Raw genomic sequence first — 12,972 nt, 5'->3', positions numbered from 1 at the left:
CACAAAAACAAAAATATAGAGATTTACTCATCCTGGTCTTCCAACTCCGTGTTCCTACACATGCTGGCTTTTATGAATCAATGGTTCCTGATCTCATCTCCAAATATGCACAGGTGGGGTCATTTCCACCATCTGTACACAGAAGTAACAGTATTTTTTGTTTTTCCAGGCAGGGTCTCTGTAGACCTGGCTGTCCTGGTACATGCTCTGTTGAGAGATTTATTTCTGGCCCTTGACTGGCACAGTGTGTAAAGTAGCATTCTGCAAACAATGACCTGAGTTGAATCCCCGGGACCCATAGGGTGGAAGGGGAGAGTACCAGATCCTAAAAGTTGTCTTGTGTCTGAATTCAAATTTGGCACACCTTTCCTCACACCATCATACACATAAAATTTTTTTTAAAAAAGAAATTTTTAAAAATACTTTTCCATAATAAACCATGTTAAAACACATTTAGAGTAAACAAAGCCACAGGAGAAAAACAAAACAAAAGGCAAGTGACTTAGTGTTCTACTGCTGAGAAAGACACCCTAAGAAAGCATTTAACTGGTAGCTTGCTCACAATGTCAGAGGTTTAGTCCATTACCATCTTGTCAGGAGCATGCAGACCTAGTTCATGACCAGAGAACTGGGCACGCCTACTCATTTATTTTATTAATGTTTTATCCTTTATAATTTTGACAAAGGCCTCTTCATTTCTGTTTTGTCTTGTTTTGACAGGGTTTCTCTGTATAATAGGTTTTCCTGGAACTTGCTCTTTAAACCAGGCTGGCCTTGAACTCAAAGAGATCCTCCTGCCTCTGCATCCAAAGTGCTGAGATTAAAGGCAGGAGCCACCACCACCGTGGAACTTACTGTGGAGACCAGGCTGGTTTGAACTTTGCAGAGAACCACCCTTCTCTGCCTCCTCAGTGTTGCTATTAAAGATGTGTGCCACCACACCTAAGTAATTGATCATTTGAACATACTTTTATTAATGTTTTACAAATTGCACACATGCACACATATTTTGATCATATTCCTTTTATTCCTTGCCCTAACTGGTCCCAGATCTACCCTATTATCTTCTATAGCTGGAACTAGGTAGGACATCACTACACTTGGCAAATGCTTTGCTCTGAGACACATCCTTGGTTGGGTTGCCCCAAGATCGATCTTTTTTTTTTTTTTTAAGGGTCTCTTGTAGCATAGGCTGGCCCCAAACGGTCTTAAATTTGTGACCCTCCTCCCTGGGATTCCACTGCGTGTCACCACACCCAGGTTTTTTGTTTTGTTTTGGCTTTTTCGAGACAGGGTTTCTCTGTGTAGCTTTTGGAGCCTGTCCTGGATCTTGCTCTGTGGAACAGGTTGGCCTTAAACTCAGAGATCTGCCTGGCTCTGCCTCCTGAGTGCTGGGATTAAAAGCGTGAGACACATTAAAGGTGTGCCCAGCCACACCCAGTTTTATACAGTGTTAGGAACAGACAATGCTAAGGCAAGCTCTCTGAAGTCTGAACTGCATCCCCAGCCGAGGCTAACAAAATTAATTGATCCACGTTTGAAGTTTGAAACATGATCTCACCAAATTTCCTAAGCTGCCTTACCCTCACCCAGGAGGCCAGGCAAACCTTGACTTTATGATCCTCCTGCCTCATCCTCCCCACTAGCTCCTATCCCAGGTCTTCAGGACTTTGCCCGATTAGTTTAAGTTCATCCTTCCCTCTGGCAACCCCAGGGTTAACTTGTCATTTCAGACACCCTGAGATTGAATTACATCTATAAGGGTGTCTAAAGGCTCCAGCCAATCACTGAGAAGATTAGCAACAGGAAGACAGTCCCCTGCATCAATATAAAAGCCCTGACCCTAGAGCTCCCAGAACTTCACAGAGATCTCAGAGTCACAGCTGCTGCTGGCGGGAAAACAGGACCCATCCTCAAGGTAAGTGAACCAGGGAGGAAGTTGGGTTTTGGGAGGCTGTGTGTGTTCGGATGCAGGCAGAAATGGGCTGCTGCAAGATTTAGCTGGGCACAAAGTACTTGCAATGCCACACTAGGGAGCTGAGGCAGGAGGATGCCATGCCGAGTTCCCTGCTGTACAGGGCCACAAGATGAGGCGTTCACAGCAAACAAGCAGAAGGACCCCCAGGTACCTAGAACACCTCCTGTGTCCTTTGATGAACATCGTTCTTTCTTGGTGTCAGGCTCCTGGTAATCGCCATGATGCTGTTGCAGACTCCAAGGGCAGATTCCACTTAGCTCGGGTCTTCATCCCTTGAGCTTCTCATTGCTGGGTCTAGCAATTGCAAGCTGGAATTTGTTTGTTGATTTTCTTTTCAAATGGTATCTAGTTCCAGATTGACCTGGAACTTTAACCTCCCACCCCAGCTTTGGGAGCTGAAAGCAGAGTCAGGCATACTGCCCAGCCTGCAATTAACTGTTTTTATTTTAGAATTGTCATTTTTATTAAAATAGAGAATTAGTCCAGGTACTAGGCACACAGAGAAAGGCAGATAGAACTGAGTTGGACTCCAGCCAGAGCACCAGAGAGACCCTGTGTCAAGAACCATTTTGTGTGCTTTGGCCATAGCTCAGCAGTTAGGAGCACCCACTGCTCTTCTAGAGAACCCAGATTTCATTTCTAATGCCCACAGAGACTCACAATTGTCTCCAGCTCCAAGGCCTCCAAGTCCTTTGCACTAGGCACAAATGTGGTCCACAGACAAACAAATGTGTAACATCCAAACACATAAAAATCAAATTTATTATTTCTTTTTTGTTTTTTGTTTTTTGGCCAGGCATAGTGGGGCACAACTTTAATCCCAGCACTCTAGAAAGCATGCTGGTTTCATCTTTTGTTTAGCCTCGCTATATCCTGGCTGATCTGTAAATCAGTATGTAGACCTTGCTGGCTCAGAGCTCTGCCTGCCTCTGCCTCCTTGGGAAGAAGTGAGTCACCACATCCAGCAGAAATTTTGTGGGTTTGTAAATGTGTAAGCTGGGAACTGAACTCTTATCTAAAAGAACAGCCAGCATTCCAAATCAACTCTGCTTCTTGCTTTTTGGTTGTTTTTGAGACATTGTCTCACTGCATAGCTCTTGCTGGTCATGGACTGACAGATCTGCCTGCCTCCACCTCCCAAATCCAGGGACTGAAGGTGTGGTCGCCCACACCTTTAATCCAGCAGTCAGGAGGTGGAGGCAGGCAGAATCTGCGTCTGGGCCTCCCATGTCAACAGAACAAGTTCCAGGACAACCAGGTCTACACAGAGACCCTATCTGGAAAAAACAAAATACTGTAACTTCTGTGTGCAGGTGGTGGAAATGGCCCCACCTGTGCACATTTGGAGACCAGATAAGGAACCATTGAGTCATTAAAGCCAGCATGTGTGGGAACACGAGATGGAAGACCAGGATGAGTAAATTTCTATATATTTGTTTTTGTGTTCTGAAACTGAATTTTGCTCTGGAGCCCAGGCTAGCTTCAAACAACCCTTCCTGTTTAGTGTCTCCAGTGCTGGGATTATGGGTTAATCTACCATAACCATGTTTTGTTCTGTGTTTTTGCTTTTTGAGACAGGGTTTTTCTGTGAAGACCAGGCTGGCCTCAAACTCAGATCCTCCTGCTTCTGCTTCTGAAGTATAGGAATTAAAGGTGTGGGCCATGTTCTTTGATTCTGAGAGTGAGTCCCTTGTAGCCCTCATCTCTTTAGACTTGGTGCTTTATACGTAACCAAGGGTGGTTTCAAAACTATGGCAGCATCAGGCTACACCTCTCCCTTGGTTGGGATTACAGATGTTCCATCATACACAGCTGGAATAGAGTAATTGATTTTTTTAATGGTCTTTGGAAGTGGGGTGGGTGCAAGGTCTCACATGGAGACCAGATGACAGCTTGTCAGAGCTGGTATTCTCACTCCAATGTGTAGGTCCAGGAGGTTTAACTGGAATCATTGGGCTTCGCTGGAGACCCTGAGCCATCTTACAGATCCATAGAATGGATTGATTTCTGCTTTACTAAACAGTCCCAGTGTGCTTCAGGGGAGGGTATATTATAAGGAATGATGACATTTAGGAGGCAGCAGAGTTAAACTGATCTGGTTCCTTCTTGCCTCCCAGGCTTCTGGACCAACACTGAGCCCATCTCTGTGCTAAAGAAGTAGGTCTGTTGAGACAGGAGTCTCTCATAGAATTCCAACTTGTCAGAGACCAGAGAACATTCCCAGCAGACATGGCTACCAACATGACTGGAGACATCCTCCCATCAGAGCAGACACCATCACTAACATCCCAGGAAAGGAATTCAGAAAAACCAGAAAAACTACAACCCTGAGGTTTGGCACTTGAAGTTCAGAGCTTTCAGCCCCTCTGAGCAGTTGGACCCCATCCAGGATCTGAAGAGGATCTCTGAGCTGTGCTATCAATGGCTGAGACCAGACCTGAATAGCAAGGAGGAGATGCTGGATCAGCTGGTGTTGGAGCAGTTCATGATCTCCATGCCTCCAGAACTGCAGGCCTTAGTGAAGGAGAGCAGAGTGAGGAGCTGCAAAGAGTTAGAGAAGCTGCTGAGGGATGGCAGGAAACCACAACATTGGGTAAGCAGGGCCTCAGCTGTGGGCTGAGGGAAAGGACAGCCTTGGGGCTGTGGTGACCTGGAGGCAGAACCCACTGAGGGTGCAGCCCTAGTCAGTGGCTCCAAAGAAGATAGATTAGCTATGTGATAAATGGCAATGTCTGGGGACCTGTATGGACTGGTTTTGTCTTTGTGAATGTGGGACACAAACTTGGCTTAGAAGTCAGGTCTTGTGCATATCAGAAACACTGTAAGCTAACAGGCTCATCTTGAGTCAGTGCAGAAGCCTTGTTAGTTTGGTTCTTTTTGTTTCCTTTTGTCTGGTTTTTTTCCCCCTTGAATCTGTCTGGTGCTCTTGCAGGCCAGAAGAGGGCATCTGATCCCCTCAGAGCTGGAGTTACAGACAGTTCTGAGCCACCACCTTGTGGATGCTGGGGGTTGAACCTAAGCCCTCTGGAAAAGCAGTCAGTGGTCTTAATCTCTGAGCCATCCTCCAGCCCCCCACCCCTTGTTTTTTGTGACAGTCTCAAGTTTCCTGTGTACCTGAGTATGACTTTGGTAAACAATGCATGTCCTGGAAGACAGATTTGCAAATAAGTGAAGCTAAGCTGGGCTGCTGAATCAGCCCAGGAAAAGAGCAGTGGGAGGTACATCCAGGCCCTTAGACAGGGGCTCATCCTGTTCCCTTTCCTCTATAGTCCATAATCCGCTCCCAAGGACAATTATACCTCCTTCAGGATCCCCTTGTTGGGAAGGCAGAGGCCAAGGAGGATCAAAAGGATGCTGTGGAATTGTCCCAGGATCCTCTTAACAGAAGCAAGGCCACCCCAGTGCTGCAGATCCCATCAGACTGAAGAGCCATCCACCAGGCAGGTGAGTCTGTGACAGGATCTCTGGGGGGATTTGGGAGAAGAACTAGAAGACCAGAGTTTTTGAGAGATCTGGTGAGTGTTGTGGTTGGGCACACAGTGTAGATGTACACACTCTGTCTTTGACATTGTGCAGAATGAAGGTCCACCTTCCTGTCTGCAGTAATGGAGAAAGCCTCTGAGACACTTGGGATAGCTATGAACCTAGGAGTATAGCAGAATATCGTTAGGCATGATTACATAGACACTTTGCTTCAGTCAGGTTGGCTGCAAGCTTCCTGGGACTGACTAGGTCCTCTGCATATATGTGACAGTTATGTAGCCTGGTCTTCTTGTGGAACTCTGTGCTGTGGGAGCAGGGGCTGTCTCTGACTTTTACTGGCATTTGGGAAGTTAATCCTCCTACTGGGTTGCCTTGCCCACCTTGACTTCATGGGGAGATGCTTAGTCAAGGTGAGATTCCTTGCTTTGTATCAGTGGGAGGTCTGCCCTGTTCCTAATAAAGGGGAGGAGGAGTCAGGGGGTGGTTGGAGAGGAGGGAAGGGAACCTCTTGTGGGGATATAAAAGATAAATAAGTAAATAAATACTTTTCAAAGAAAAGGGTATAGGAAGGATGAGGTAGGGTTGTACAAGCCTTCATTCCTAGCTCTGGGGAGGCAGAATCTGGCAGTATCTGAGTTCAAGGCCAGCTGAGGCTACATAGTAAGACCTCTCCAAAAATGTGTGATGCCAACATCAAAATAAAACTGATAAAACAGTGTTATCCTGGACTGGAAGCCATTCAGAGGGCTAAGGTATCAGGTGTCAGGCTAGTCTGGGCTACATACTATGTCAGGGACTGCCTGGGCCAATAGGCAAGACCCTATTTCAAACTGAAAATATTTTAAAAGGCCAGCAGAGAGGCCAGAGGTTGATCACAGGCCTAGAATCTCCCAGGGTGGAGAGGGGCTTTTGGCTCAGCCACAGAGTGCTTGCCTGCACAAAGCCCTAGTACCATACACAAGTGAAGAAGCAAAGAGAAAACACCTAGTGGAATAACCCCACCTGACTGGGTGTGAGCAAAGGAAGCCACAGTGACTGGAAGGAAGGGTCCCTGCTCCTGCAGAGTCTCTCAGAATAAGTAAGGCCAGAAGCCCTCAGGAAAGTTTCTTTTTCCACTGTGCACTCTAACCTCTCCCAGACCTATACCATCTCCCCAGTCCTGAAACTTCTGCTCCTCTTAAAAATACCATGTCTTACCCCTAAATTCACTTTGTGTAATCCATAGGGACCTGAGTGTAGAGGCCCTCACTGGAGTAGGGTCCACCTGCCCAGGGTCCACACAAAACCCCCTCTCCCTGCCCAGATGCTATCCACTGTGCATAGCTCCTTGGTTAGCGGTGGGGACCCCCGACTGCCTCTCCCTCCAGGCTGGAATGGAGTCTGGCTGGATACTGTGAAGGAGTGTGCAGACAGCTCCAGCTGCTGTGAGCTCATGAATGCAGTGTCCTGTCTGAAACACTCCGCCCTGTTCTCAGCCTCCCCAACTCTGCATCTTAGAATCTTATGACACCCTATTATCTTGAGACGGGGTTTCTCTATAAGGCCCTGGGTATACTGGAACTGTATAGACCAGGCTGGCCTCCAACCTAGACATCTGCCTGCTTCTGCTTCCCAAGTCCTGGGATGAGAAGTGTTCAACACCACACCTGGCTGCTCAGATTTAACAGTGTGGATGTCGCTGTCCCTTGGAAGTCCACAATATGTAGCAGAGGAGACCCCCTAGTCCCCATGAGAAATAATCATTCAACTTCCAATTTTAAAGTTATCCTCTTTTTCTTGATTTGAGTACTTTGCTTGTGTGTGTATCTGACACCACATGTCTGCCTGGTGCCTGCAGAAGTGAAAAGGCATCAGACACCCCTGAATCATCACCTGAGGAACTGGGGTTACAGATGGCTGTGAGCCTCCTTGTGGGTGCTGAGACTCCAACCCAGGTTCTCTGCAAAAGCAGCTAGTGTTAAGCTCTGAGCCATCCCTCCTCTAGGTTCATTAGCCCCAAATGTTAATAGCGCCCCAACTGAGAGGCATTTTGCATATAGAGTCGAGGGCAGAGAAGACTGTGCATTAAAACAAAATGGCAACCAATGTGAGGTGCAGAGATGTTGTGGTTTCACATTCCTGAAACACTTACAAGTAAGAGGAGAGTATTGGTTTATGTGGGGGATGGGAGTAGGTCATGGAAGTGTGAACATCCCTACAACTCGGAGAAATTGAGTGGCCAGATTAAGTAGAGACAGATGTCTATGCTTTGCCTCTCAACTGAATGAACACATACCCATAATTCTTCTCTGTCCCCTGTCAAGAAAAGTTTTGCTGGATAGTTTCTGAGATCAGAACAGGACAACCCAAGACCTGAGCAGAGCCCGGGGAGTGACTCTGTGCAGCATGGGGAGGAGGTCTCTGTGTTGACACCTCAGGACCCTCAGCCAACACATGGTTTTGGTGAGTTTGAGGTGGGAACTGACTGGGGACTTACTACACCTTGCCCCCACTCTCCCTGTGGGAGGAAGCTGACCACCCACTCCCACTCCCTCTGTCACTAGCCTTCTAGAGCATTCTACAGGCTTGAGATGTTGATGGGATGTCCCAAGCCAACACAAGAGTTTCCTCTAATGAGTCTGGTATGATTGGGATGATCTTTAATAAGTGTGTTGTGTGTCTCAGTGGGAAAAGGCACTGGTCACAGAGCTAACTTCCTGTAAACCACCTGAGGACTCTCCTGGTGACAGAACCAGGAGAGAAGAACCAACCCAAAAGTTGTCCTCTGACCTCCACATTCTAAGGGAGCTACCTCCCTCTATAATCAAGTAAATAAATGCAATCCATTTTTGAGGGACTCTCAAGTTTTAAATGTTGTATGTGGACATCTTCCATCAGATTCTGTCAGAAGAAAGGATGTGAAGACTCCCCAGGAAGATTCAAATACAGATGCTGCCACACCGTTCACCCATATTCTGGAAAGAAGAGATTCAGCTGCACACACAGATCTTCAGAGTCTCTTCAGTTCCAATGGACACAAGGTTCCCACTGGTCAAGGAGGGGCTTCCTGTGTGGACAAGACAGAAGATGGGCAGCTAGGGCTCACAACACTATAAGCTTTAGAGCCTGTTGATCATCTTGCCAGCCAGGTTCAATTTGTGTGCCGTGAATGCAAGAAGAGCTTCCTTTACAGGTCTCAGTTCATCGTCCACCAGAGGTCTGGCACAGGAGAAAGACCCTTTGAGTGCAGAGTATGCAAAAAGGGATGTGTGCAATCCTCAGACCTTTGGGTCCACAAGCGCATACACACAGGTCAAAAGCTTTATTTGTGTAGCATCTGCAGCAAGGGGTTTGCCCACGAGTCCACCCTGCTGAGTAACTTTAGGATCCACACAAAGGAGAAACTTTGAGTGTGAGCACTGTGGGAAATGCTTCAGCCACAGGGGCAACCTGAGTGTCCATCTCACAACCCACAGTGACTCAAGACCTTACAGTTGTAAGGAGTGTGACAAGTCCTTCAGACAGCAGGGGACTCTGAAATGACACATGAAAATCCATTCAAGAAGGGCATCCTTGTGAGTCTGTATCCAGATTGAAGCCTTTTCTTAAAGAGACTTGCTATGTTACCCTTGTTACATGGCAACACCTTGGGAGCATAAAGGGATGTCTCATCCCTTGGAGGTCTGAGGATAATTGTTTCACTATGCCCTACTGGTGTATGTGTTTGTTTTTTTGAGATAGGATCTCACTATGTATCTGGCTTTCCTAAAACTTATGTAGACTAGCCTGCTTGAAACTCAAGAGATCTCCTTACCTATGTATCCCAGGTTGGCCATGAACTTGTGACGGGACTCATACTTCTGCCCAGAGTGTTGATGTCCCTTCCTTGGCAGGCTTGTGTTACACTTTTGTTTTTACTTGGTGCTGTTAATCTCAAGATGTCAATACTGAGTCACAAACTGGGAGTGATGTTTGTCGCCTCATAACACTGTAAAATGTGATTTTCCAATAAGTTACTTGGTATCTGGCCAAGGACAACACTTTTATAGTTGTGTGTATTTCCCCATTACTATTATGTATATTTTTTTATTTCCACACAGGGTTTCTCTGTGTAACAGCCCTGGTTGTCCTGGAACTCACATTGTAGAGCAGGCTGACCTCGTACTCAGATTCCCAACCTTCTCTGCCTCCCAAAATGCTGGGATTAAAGGCGTGGGCCAACACTGCCCTGCCTTCTCATGGGTCTTTAACTATTTATGGGTGCTTCCCTGCACAGGATGTGCCTGAGGGGGTCAAACCCTCCTGGGTCCTTGGCAAGAGCAGCCAGTGCTCTTAGCCACTGAGCCATCTCTCCAGCCCCTTCTCACATATTTAAGGAGGGTCACTTTACACCTGCACCACTCAAAGTGTCCTTAAATGTTAAGCAAGGCAGCTTACTCTAAATTCAAAACAAATGTGTCAGGACTCAGAATTTTGGATATGGCTTGACTAACACCATACAGCTTGCAAACTGACCACAATTCATTGTTATTTAATATTGAATCAATGACTTAGACCATAAGATACCTTTCCAAAATGAAAAATAATGTTTCCCAAACCAGCAAGGTACACAAGCACTCTGTTCTGTTTTCCTTAAAAAGTATTTAATATTGGTGTGCATACATTGATGTATAGGTGTATGTGGGGGCCAAAGGACAATTTGCAGGACTTGGGTCTCTCCTGACACCTTGTGCATTCCCAGGATGGAACTTGGCTCATCAGACTTGGCAGCAGGTGCCTTTACCCTCTGAGATATCCTGCCGACTCTCCTTTGGTTTAGCATCAACCTATCTTTTATAAAAACAGTCGGTCAGTCTAGTATGAGCAAAGCTTTATTTAGGAGAAGGTGGAAACATCACCAGTATTCACTCATGATAGCAATGGCTTCCTGTTTTCCAAGTGTCTTGGAACAAAAATGCTAAGACTTGCCAATTCTAGATTGTTGTAGAATATTATTTTAAGGTGTGTTACATTTGTTTATATTGCATTTGTTTAACTCTGTGAAGCTGTGTTACTGTGCCTGTCTAAAACACCTGATGGTCTAAAAGAACTGAATGGCCAATGGCAAGGCAGGAAAGGATAGGCAGGGCTGGCAGGCAGAGAGACTATATAGAAGGAGAAATCTGTGAGGAAAAAGAAGTAGCCAGAGAAGGACTCCAGGGGCCAGCCACCCAGCTACACAGCAAGCAAAGGAATGAGAAAGAAAAATATACAGAAATAGAGAAAGATGAAAGCCCAGAGGCAAAACATTAGTGGGATAATTTGAAGTTAATGGAAACTGTCTAGACATAAGCCAAGCAAACGCTAGGCATTTATAATTAAGAATAAAACTCTGGGGGCTGGGGATTTAGTTCAGTGGTAGAGCACTTGCCTAGCAAGCACAAGGTATGGTCCTCAGTTCTGGAAAAAAAATAAAATTAAAAATTAAAATCTTTTATTTGGGAGTTGGATGGAAGGTCCCCCAAAAGAGTAAAAACTAACAACACTAGAACTTATCAACTGGGCATTAACTGCTGAGAAGTTCTTACTGCAATACGGCTACCCTTCCTCCTGACAACATTCTTCTGTGATATGGGCTCTATGTCTCTTTGTTCCTGTCTATCTTTTTTTGTTTCTCATGCATTGTCCTTTTTTTAAAATCTCAGATGTAGGAGCTGGAGAGGTAGCTCTGTGGTTAAGAGCACTGGCTACACTTCCAGAGAATCCAGGTTCAATTCCCAGCACCCACTTAGTTGCTGACAGCCCTCTGTAACTCCAGTCCTAGGGGTTCTGACACCCTCTCTGACCTGGAGTACAGGGCATGCATGTGGTGCACAGATATACACATGTGCAAACCCCCATAGACATGCAATAAGACTTTGAAGACCATTACAAATCTCAGAGATACAGGAGCTGGAGAGATGGCTCAGTGGTTAAGAACACCTGCTGCTCTTCCAGGAGACCCACCACACCTACATGGTGGCTCACAACCATCTGTAACTCCATTTCAAAGGGATCATGCACCTTTAGGCCCTTTTCTCCAACTTCTTTTTTTTTTTTTTTCTTTTGGTTTTTCGAGATTGGGTTTCTCTGTGTAGCTTTGCGCCTTTCCTGTAACTCACTTGGTAGCCCAAGCTGGCCTCGAACTTATAGTGATCTGCCTGGCTCTGCCTCCCGAGTGCTGGGATTAAAGGCGTGCACCACCAACACCCAGCTTCTGCCCTCCTTAAAAATCTCAGAGATAGCTGGGTGGTGGTGGCACATGCCTTTACTCCCAGCTCTGGGAGGCAGAGGCAGGTGGATCTCTGAGTTTGAGGCCAGCCTGGACTACAAAGCAAGTTCCAGGACAGCCTCCAAAGCTACAGAGAAACCCTGTCTCTGAAAAAAAAAAAAAAAAAAAAAAAAAACTCAGATATCAGCTGTTCCCTGGTAGAATTTATGGGGTCATTTATGTATACTATCATATTGTCTGCAAATAATGAAAGTTTGACCTCTTTTCCAGTTTATATCCCCTTGATCTACTTTTGTTGTCTTATTGCTCTGGCTAGAACTTCAAGTACTATATTGAATAAGTATGGTGAGAGTGGATAGCCTTGCCTTGTTTCTGATTTTAGTGGTTTTGGTTTGAGTTTCTCTTCATTTAATTTGATGTTGGCTCTCGGCTTGCTGTAAATTGCATTTATTATATTTAGGTATGTTCCCTGTATTCCTGATCGCTCCAAGACCTTTATCATGAAGGGGTGTTGGATTTTGTCAAAGGCTTTTTCAGCATTCAATGAGATGATCATGTGGTTTTTTCTTTCAGTTTGTTTGTATGGTGTATTACATTGACAGATTTTCATATGTTGAACCATTCTTGCATCCCTGAGATGAAGCCTACTTGGTCATGGTGGATAATTTTTGATGTGTTCCTGGATTCGGATAGCCAGTATTTTATTGAGTATTTTTGCATCAATGTTCATGAGGGAGATTGGTGTGTAATTCTCTTTCTTTGTTGCATCTTTGTATGGTTTGGGTATCAGGGTAACTGTAGCCTCATAAAAAGAATTTGGTAATGTTCCTTCTGTTTCTATGGTGTGGAACAATTTGAAGAGTATTGGTACTAGCTCTTCTTTGAAAATCTGGTAGAATTCTGCACTGAATCCATCTGGTCCTGGGCTTTTTTTGGTTGGGAGACATTTAATGACCATTTCTATTTCTTTAGGGGTTATTGGTCTATTTAAATAGTTTATCTGGTGTTGATTTAACTTTGGTATGGGGTACCTATCCAGAAAATCGTCCATTTCTTTCAGATTTTCCAATTTTATGGAGTACAGGTTTTTTAAGTATGACCTGATGACTCTCTGGATTTCCTCATTATCTTTTGTTATGCCTACCTTTTCATTTCTGATTTTGTTAATTTGGATGCTCTCTCTGCTTTCTGGTTAATTTGGATAAGGGCTTATCTATCTTGTTGATTTTCTCAACCAACTCTTTGTTTCATGGATTCTTTGCATTCTCTTTGTTTCTATTTT

The sequence above is a fragment of the Onychomys torridus genome, chromosome 1, assembly GCF_903995425.1.
Source record: "Onychomys torridus chromosome 1, mOncTor1.1, whole genome shotgun sequence".
NCBI classification, from domain to species: domain Eukaryota; kingdom Metazoa; phylum Chordata; class Mammalia; order Rodentia; family Cricetidae; genus Onychomys; species Onychomys torridus.
The sequence above is the reverse complement of the archived record's forward strand: the minus strand, read 5'-3'. Positions refer to the sequence as shown.